Below are 8,727 nucleotides of genomic sequence, written 5' to 3'. Positions count from 1 at the left end.
CCTCTTGCTTTGTTTCTCTCAGTACATCACTTCACTGTTCCTCTGTGCACTTGGTTCACCCTTCACTCAATGATTTTGCTAATAACGTTCCCTCACCTAAAACACCTACTTCTCCCTCTTTCCACTCCAGTTCTTCTCATGCTTGAGCTCCATCTGATCTCCCTCATGAAGACTTTCTCAGGTCCTATAAATCAAATTGAGTTTTCATCTTCCTGACCTATTCGGTACTTACTTGACATCATAACACATTTGACACTTAATTAAGTGCAACTTATATATCCTTCTAATTGTATGTTTTGATTAAATATCCTTAAGTCAGGGGTCATTTTATACATCTTTTAAATTCCTCACAGAAAACTGACCTAGAGACTCACTACAAACTTACTTGTTAAAATTTGAATTTTCTTCAACCTGGGTTTGAATTCTACTGTTGTTACTTATAAACTGTTTGACCCTGGGTAAATTTCTTTCTTTCTTTTTTTTTTTAATTGTACTTTAGATGAGGTTTACAGAGCAAATTAGTTTCTCATTAAACAGTTAATACACACATTGTTTTGATACATTCATTGCCAACCCCAAGACATATCAGCACCCTCCCCTTCTCAGCCTTGGGTTCCTTGTTACCACCTTTGTGTCCCCTCCTGCCTTCTTTTCCTTGCCCCTGGGCTGATGTGCCCATTTAGTCTAGTTTTGTTTTATGGGCCTGTCTAATCTTTGAGGATAAATAGTATTCTAATAGAGAGACAGCATGTGGAAGGTCAGTAATCTGAGGAATCACATGATTAAAGGACCAGAAGCTTGAAAGAGCAAGGCTTAATCAGAGAATGGATAGTGAAAAAAGGTGGCTGAATCTTAAGTGTCCATGACATAAGGGGACCCTTCTAAGGGTATTAGGTAGACTGAGGTGTTAGATTGGGAATTGGTCTATCTTGTTCCCTCTCACTTGTTATTTGTCTGCCCCCACCATTTCACTGAATCTTCACTATCACTGAAGTCACAACCAAACTCTAAATGCCAACAATGAAGAACATTTCCTAATTACATTGCTGACTAAGCTATAGTGTTTATTACTATTGGACGTCTCTCACCATTAGCTTCTATGATAACATTCGTTTCTTCTATCTTCCTAACTTTTCCATCTCAGTCTTTTATGCTGGATCATGTTTCTGTCTTTGCCCTTAATGATACTTTTGTTTCCCTCAATTCTATATTTGGTCTCCTTTTTTTGTTCTCTAGTTTTCCTAAGATTATCTCATCTACTTTTGAGTTGTTAACTGTTATCTATCTGTTAGTAGCTTCACTACAGGAGGGAGTCTCATATTTTTTAGCTGTCCATTCATATCAATAAAATCATTTGGAGAATATTCATTTTACCTATAAATGATATAGTAGTACTGCTATACTAAAATATTATATATTATAAAACATAAAAATAGAAATGTACAAAGAATGAGATTAAATCAAAGAAATGGTAATACATATTTTTTTTATTTTATTATATGTGTTAATAATAAAAGCGTTGTTTTCTCTCACTAGTACTATATTAGGAGGTGGGGCCAAGTTGGCAGACTAGTTAGATGCTTCCTGGTATCCCTCTTACAACAAAGACCCGAAAAAACAAGTGAATTGATTATACATCACAATCTAGGAGCCCTGATCATCAAAGACAAAGCTGAAGAGTCAGACTAAGCTATGGCAATCGAGAGACAATTCAAAAGCAGTGAAGCACCAGTCACGAGGTCGCCTGCGCCCTGCTGGCTGTGTTAGCCAGTGCATGCGGGCTGAGATGAACAGTAGCATTTGGGACATGTTTCACCATATCAGGTAAGGCTAGGCAATGGGGAGCCTGCACATCCCTCTGGAGCCAGGGGTATCTGTGATAGACCTGCGAAAGTTAAGTGCAAGCATCTAACCTAATGAGCTGGGGGCAAATAACCCCTATCCCCCAGAGAGTCACAGCAGAGAAATGTTTCCTTCCCCTCATCCGCTTATCATCCCACTCTGCTCTGACACCAGTCTGGCAGTATTCAACAACTGCCATGCCATCTAAGCTGGGAACTCAGGGCTTAGAAAAAAGCATTCTTTGATGGTTGCGAGGGTGGGGAGGGAGGGGAAGAAGAATTCACTAACTAGATAGTAGACAAGGATCAACTTCGGTGAATGGAGGGACAACACACAATACAGGGGAAGTCAGCACAACTGGACCAAAGTAAAAGCTAAGAAGTTTCCTGTACACATCCAAACACTTTGAGAGACAGAGTAGCTGGGGCCTGGGGACCATAGTTTCAGGGAACATCTAGGCCAATTGGCATAACAAAGTTTATTGAAAAAATGTTCTGCATCTGTCATGGATTGAACTGAGTCCCCCAAAAATATCTGTCAACTAGGCTAGGTCATGACCCACCAGTATCATATGATTGTATAATCTGATGTAATTTCCTTATGTGTTGTAAACTCTATCACTATGATGAGGTTATATGTGATCTCCTTATGTGTTATAAACTCTATCACTATGATGAGGTTATACTGATGAGGTATACAAGATTGGATTGTGTCTTAATCCAATCTCGTTTGAGACATAAAAGAGAGAATCGAACAGAGACTCAGGGGAACCTCATACCACCAAGAAAGCAGCACCGGGAGCAGAGCGTGTCCTTTGGACCTGTGGTTCCTGCGCTGAGATGCTCCCAGACCAAAGGAAGGCTGATGCACCACAAGGACCTTCCTCCAGAGACAACAGATAGATAAAGCGTTCCCCTGGAGCTGAGACCCTGAACTTGGCCTTGTAGTCTACTGGAACTGTGAGAGAATAAACTCTCTTTGTTAAAACCATCCACTTGTGGTATTTCTGTTAGAGCAGCACTAGGTGACTGAGACATCATCCCACTTTGGTGAGTGGCATGTGAGGTCTTAAAAGCTTGGAAGTGGCCATCTAAGATGCATCAATTGTTCCCATCCCACTTGGAGTAAAGGAAAATGAAGAAAACCAAAGACACAAGGAAAATATTAGCCTGAAAGACTAAAGGACCACCTGAACCAGAGACTCCACCAGCCTAAGGTTAGAAGAACTAGATGGTGCTCAGCTACCACCAATGACCACCCTGAAAGGGAACACAACAGAGAGTCCCAGATGGAGCGGGAGAAACTGCGGAGCAGAACTCAAATTCACTTTAAAAAGACCAGACTTAATGGTCTGACAGATACTGGAGGAACCCCTGAAACTATGGCACCTGGATGCTCTGTTAACCCAGAACTGAAACTATTCCCAAAGCCCACTCTTCAAACAAAGTTTAGACAGGACTATAAGACAAAAAATAATACACATGAGTAGTATGATTCTTAGTTCAATCAGATACAGGAGACCAAATGGGCAGCTACTGTCTGGAGGCAGGATGAGAAGGCAAGAAGGGACAGGAAGTGGTTGAAAGTACACAGGGAGCCCAGGGTGTAAAGGGGAGTGTTCTATTAATGTGGGGATTGCAACTAATGTCACAAAATAACGTATGTATACATTTTAGTAAAAAAAAGATGTCAATCGCCCCCAAACTTCAGTAATTACTCTGAAGTAAAGATGAGAAGATAAGGGGGCAGGGAAACTAGAGCAAAAAATAATAAAATAAAATTTAAAAAAATATTTAAATTCATTAGTAATTAAAAATATTAAAAAATCACATCATATAGTCAGGAAATAGTTATTGGATGCCATTATATGCCTGGCACTGTAACAAGTCCAGAAACCTGGTGGCATAGTGGTAAACTGCTATGGCTGCTAACCAAAAGGTCAGCAGTTCAAATCCCCCAGGTGCTCCTTGGAAACTCTACGGGCAGTTCTACTCCTTCCTATAGGGTCTCTATTAGTTGGAATCCACTCAACGGCAATGGGTTTGGTTTTTTTTTGGTTGATAAGAAGTCCTGCTAATATAAAATCAGATATGACATGGTTGATAATCACAAGAAGGTAACAGGCTTTGATTTTATTACCTAACAATTACTGTTTACTATTTATTCTTTAAAATGTTGTTTATATCTGTGTACATCTTTCTTTTCTTAGGGTTGATGTAGAGAACAAAACCACTCAGTCTTCAGTATGGATTACACCTCAACATAAAGAAAACAAAAATCCTCACAACTGGACCAATAAGCAACATCATGATAAATGGAGAAAAGATTGAAATTGTCAAGGATTTCATTTTACTTTTATCCACAATCAACACCCATGGAAGCAGCAATCAAGAAATCAAAGGACACATTGCATTGGGCAAATCTGCTGCAAAAAAAACCTCTTTAAAGTGTTAAAAAGCAAGGATGTCACCTTGAAGACTGTCTTAGTTCTCCAGTGCCACTATAACAGAAATACCACAAGTGGATGGCTTTAACAGAGACAAATTTATTTTCTCACAGTCTAGTAGGCTAGAAGTCTAAATTCATGGCATCGGCTCCAGGGGAGGGCTTTCTCTGTTGGCTCTGGAGGAGGAAGGTCCTTGTCATCAATTTTCCCTTGGTCGAGGAGCTTTTCTGGCACAGGGACCCTGGATCTAAAGGACACATTCTTCTCCCGATGCCACTTTCTTGGTGGTATGAGGTCCCCCTGTCTCTCTGCTCACTTCTTTCTTTTATATTTCAAAAAAGATTGGCTTAAGACATAATCTAATTTTATAGAGCTCATCAAAATAACAGCCGATAATCCATCTCACTAACATCATAGTAATAGGATTTACAACACATAGGAACATCACATCAGATGACAGAATGGTGGACAATCACACAATATGAGAAATCATGGCCTAGCAAAATTGATACATATATTTTTGGGGGACACAATTCAATGCATGACAAAGACTAAACTACACCTAACCTAAGCCATGGTGTTTTCAATAGTCTCATATGCATTCAAAAGTGGGACAATGAATAAGGAAGACCAAAGAATTGACACCTTTGAATTGTGTTGTATATATTGTATATGCTGTATACATTGTATATACCAAGGACTGCCAAAAGAATGAAAAAAATCTGTCTTGGAAGAAGTACAACCAGAGTGCTCCTTAGACTGACTCAAGAACACTCTATATTCATCCTGCCTCATTAACAAGAACACCCTACACTCATCCTGCCTCATTAACATAACAAAGACAACCCGATCCCAAATGAGATTATAACCTAAGGCATAGAGGTTAGGATTTACAACACATAGTTTTGGGGGACACAATTCAATCCATAACATTCCACACTTCGGCCTCCAAAAATTCATGTCCTTGCCGCGTGTAAAACGTATTCACCCCATCACATCATCCCAAAGTCTTAAGTTATCTCCAAGTCCAAAATCTCATCTGAAGCATTTAAATCAAATATGGGTAAGACTTTAGGAGTATTCCATCTTGGGGCAAAATTTCTTTTCTTCTATGAACCTGAGAAATCTAGACTACAAATTATATTTCCAAAGTACAATGCTGGGAACAGGCACAAGGTAGACATTCCCATTAGAAATGGGAAAAATTGGAGGAAAACAAGGGATAACGTGCACCAAGCAAGTCCAAAACCCAGCAGAACAAGTTATATTAGCTCTCAAGTTTTGAAAATTATCCTCTCTTCTCTGAGACCATCTGAGCAACCAGCGTGCCTTCCAGACTGTGGATGTTGGCAACAGTTTCTGAACTGGGGTGAAGACCCTTGGCCCTGGACTTCAGCCCCACCTTGCAGGCCCACTGGTATGGCAACTCTTCTCCCTTGGCTCTGGGTGGCCCCATTCTCCTAGTCTGAGAGGCGACTACACCCCGTTAGTCCCAGCAGGCCTTGTTTTCTGTCCGTTGGGCATGGCAGCCCATCCCCTCAGCTTTGGGTAGTGGTTGCATCCCACTGGCACACCTTAACAACAGCCCCACACTCTGGAAACAAACTAACGAAGATCCAACTCTTTGAAATCAAGGATGCTCTGGCCCCATCTTTTGAGATCCAGGAGACCTTGGCCCCATGCTTTGAAACTGATAAGGCCTCGTTTACCATGCTCCTTCTAACAGTTCTGCTGATCTCTGAGTTGCCCCATGGATAGCCCTTTTCTTTTCTTGGAGGACAGCAGATGTAGCTACTTCAGCCTGTTTCCTGCTTGTAGAATTCCAAAAGGCAGAAAGCTTTCTTTCATTTCATCCAGTCCCTGTCCCATTCAGCGTAAACTGATCAGTTTTCTGCTATGGCAGTTGGTCAGATCCAGCAGTCACAGGCTTACTCTCCTTAACTAAAGATTGAGTCACCAAGTCTTTGGAGAGTGTTTCAGGGCACACGTCTGTACTTTGTATAACAGAATTTTCTAAATCTTCAAGTTCTGGTTTCATTTTTAAATCCATCTCTTTCATCTCACATTTTACTATAAACGGAAAGAAGAAACCACATGGCCCCTTTACAATCTGGCTTAGAAATCTCCTCAGCCAGATATCCAAGATTATCACTAACAAGTTCTAATTTCCACCAAACTTTTGAACATAATTCAGACAAGTTCTTTGTCATTGCATAAAAAGCATTGCCTTTCCTCCATTGTCTAATCATGTGTTCATCATTTTCTTTTAAACTCTTACTAAAGGCACATTTAACATCCACATTTCTAGCAATATTCCTTTGCAGGTGCCATGTATATTTTACAGGATGATAGAGACTTTCTCTATAGCTCTCCTCGCTTACTTCTGAGCCTTCACCAGAATTGCCTTTGACATATATAACTCTACCAAAAGTCTCTTCAAGGCCATTTAGGCTTTTTCTATTAGGCACCTTGAAACTGTTCCAGCCTTTGCCCATTACCCAATTCCAAAACCACTTCAACATTTTAGATATCTGTTAGAGCAGCACCCCACTCTTCTGGTACCAAATTCTGTCTGTTATCTAGTCCTGGTATTACATAAATACCACAAGTGGGATGTTCTAATAAACATAAATTTATTTTCCTACAGATTAAGAGGCTAGAAGTCTAAATTCAGGGTGCCAGTTCTAGGGGAAATATTTCTCTTTCTGTCAGATGTGGAGGAAGATCCTTGCCTCTTTTAGCTTCTGCTCCTGGGCACTCTTTATGTGGCTTGGCATCTCTCTTCCCCCATCTCTCCTTCTCTTTCTTGCTTGTTTAATCTTGTTTACATCTCAAAAGGGAATGACTCAAGATATACCCAACACTGATCCTGGCTCACTCACATCACAAAGACAACCCATTTTCAAATGGGATTATAACCACAGGGATAGAGATTACGATTTACAACAAATATTTCCGAATACAGTCTGAAATTGATTAAACATGCAAGCAGGATGCATTGATAATTGCTGGTGACTTGAATGCGAAAGTTGGAAACAAAGGAGGATTGGTAGTTGGAAAATATCGCCCTGGTGATAGAAACGATGCCAGAAATCACCTGATAGAATTTTGCAAGACCAACGACTTCTTCGTTGCAAATACCTTCTTTCAACAACATATACAGTGACTATACACGTGAACCTCACCAGATGGAATACACAGGAATGAAATCGACTACATCTGTGGAAAGAGACAAAGGGAAATCTCAATATCATCAGTCAGAACGAAGCCAGGGGCCGACTGTGGAACAGACCTTCAATTACTCATATGAAAGTACAATTTGAAGCTGAAGAAAATTAGAACAAAGTACAAGCCAAAGTACAACCTTGATTATATCCCACCTGAATTTAGAGACCATCTCAAGAATAGATTTGATGCGTTGAACACTAATGACCCAAGACAAGACACGTTGTGGAATGACATCAAGGACGTCATACATGAAGAAAGCAAAAGGTCATTAAAAAGACAGGAAAGAAAGACTAGACCAAACTGGATGTCAGAAGAGACTCTAAAACTTGTTCTTCAATGTCAAGTAGCTAAAGCAAATGGAATAAATAATGAAGTAAAAGAGCTGAACAGAAGATTTCAAAGGGCGGCTCAAGAAGACAAAGTAAAGAAAACCAAAAGGGAAGAAAACACTCGGCATTTATCAAGCTGAAAGAACTGAAGAAAAAATTAAAGCCTCAAGTTGCAATAGTGAAGGATTATATGGGCAAAATACTGAATAACCAAGGACTCATCAAAAGAAGATGGAAAGAATACACAGTCACTGTACCAAACAGAACTGGTCAACATGCAATAATTTCAGGAGGTAGCATATGATCAAGAACTGATAGTACTGAAGGAAGAAGTCCATGCTGCACTGAAGACATTGGCAAAAAATAAGGCTCCAGGAATTGTCAGGATACCAACTGAGATGTTTCAACAAATGGATACAGAGCCAGAAGTGCTCACTGCTCTATGCCAAGAAATTTGGAAGACAGCTACCTGGCCAACTGACTAAAAGAGGTCCATATTTATGCCTTTCCAAAGAGAGGTGATTCAACCAAATGTGGAAATTATCAAGCAATATCATTAATATCACACGTAAGTAAAATTTTGCTGAAGATCACTCAAAAGTGACTGACTGCAGCAATACACGGACAGGGAAGTGCCAGAAATTAAAGCTGGATTCAGAAGAGGATGGGGAATGAGGGATATCATTGCTGATGTCAGATGCATCTGGCTGAACGTAGAGAATACCAGAAAGATGTTTACCTGTGTTTTATTGACTATGCAAAGGCATTCAATTGTGTGGATCTTAACAAATTACGGATAACATTGTGAAGAATGGGAATTCTAGAACTCTTAACTGTGCCGATGAGGAACCTGTACATGGAACAAGAAGCAGTTGTTTGAAC

This window comes from Trichechus manatus, unplaced genomic scaffold (assembly GCF_000243295.1).
Source record: "Trichechus manatus latirostris isolate Lorelei unplaced genomic scaffold, TriManLat1.0 scaffold00299, whole genome shotgun sequence".
Classification (NCBI taxonomy): Eukaryota; Metazoa; Chordata; class Mammalia; order Sirenia; family Trichechidae; genus Trichechus; species Trichechus manatus.
The sequence above is the reverse complement of the archived record's forward strand: the minus strand, read 5'-3'. Positions refer to the sequence as shown.